Below are 1,465 nucleotides of genomic sequence, written 5' to 3'. Positions count from 1 at the left end.
GTGAGCGATAGAAGAAGATTAAAACCGATTGCGCGATACAGGAAGCATTCCATAGCAAGTTCAGCGATTATGTCAACAAAAAGAACGCGCTCTATTGCCGAGAAATTATACCCACTTATGTCGTGTGACAGATTACTCGACTGTCAAATAATGCAAAACCTACTAATAGAGTACTTGACATTTTCATTGGAATACTGTAAATATTAAATAAATACGATGTACTTGAATATTGGCAGTGAGAACCGTTCCTCTAGTATTAATACGCAGTAATGTGTGTATCGCACGTTGCCAAGCCACATTTTGTCACTACCTGGTCCGTGCTACAATTAATAAATAAAGCGGGAGCGGACAATAATTTCGGCCTCGCCAGTAGCACAAGCAAACTTGATGTAATCTCCAGCTGTTATAACGTCGACTATCATGACCAAACCCAGCCGAGAAATAGATTTGAATGAAGAGAACTTTGTAAAAAGAGGGCTGCAGACAGACTCTGCAGCACGAACAATAACAGTAATAATTTAACGAAGAGGCTTAGTTATACATAATACCCGCTTACTAGTGTATGCTGTTAATTAAGAGGTCGGGCCATATATTTATGGCACCATTCCACGGTAATGACTGGCAACGTCACACCTGGCAGGTGGCCACTAGGCCGTGTCTTCCCCACAAGGATGCATGGATGGGCTATTGGCCGTGCGAAGTACTGTTAATAAGACCGCTGAACTGATTGAGAAAGTGTCAATGACCTCAGAAGCGGAGGAAAGGTACGAATCGGCGCCGAAATCCCGTAATATCGCCGACTCGTTGACGGAAATGTAGTACCAGTGCACTTGTGCATCCAAAGAACATCAAATTGTTCCAAGCGGGAGTGGAATACCAGCTCATGGGTGGAGAGGGCACTCCCGAAATTGTCGGGTGTCACAGATGTTCTTTGCGAACTTGCCCTCGCAAAGATCAATAACCATAACGCAGACTCGTCACACCAACTCTAAAGGGCATCCATAGCCCTCGTATCAGAGAGTGACCACTTCATTATGTGAAAAGAGGAATCGTTCAGCATGGGTAGGACAGTGGACACGCTTTCGGAAGGGCTTCCCGTCGGGTCCAGTACAATTGCCCCAAGTGGAGGATATGCTACATGTATAATGTATCACACGTAGTTATTAATATTTATAAATATATTGGACTGAATCAGCACTCCAACATCCATTTATGTGTTGTGGCCATACGACTTGTTAAGAAAGGATGTTATAGTACGTATACAATTACGTTTGCAGATGTCTCTCCCTCTCCCTCCCCAGGATTACGTCCACCTTTAAGTTCTCACCTACTAGCTGGCTCATCGTCACCAATCGATACTCTATTTCAAACACGTTCTCATTGGAGAGAAAAAAGAGCACATCTTTCTATATCCCCCCCTCCACGCCCATTTTCAATAGTTTTCAATTCTACGCTGCTATTTGTC

This window comes from Metarhizium robertsii (genome assembly GCF_000187425.2).
Source record: "Metarhizium robertsii ARSEF 23 chromosome Unknown MAA_Scf_17, whole genome shotgun sequence".
Classification (NCBI taxonomy): Eukaryota; Fungi; Ascomycota; class Sordariomycetes; order Hypocreales; family Clavicipitaceae; genus Metarhizium; species Metarhizium robertsii.
Note: the sequence above shows the minus strand (reverse complement) of the source record.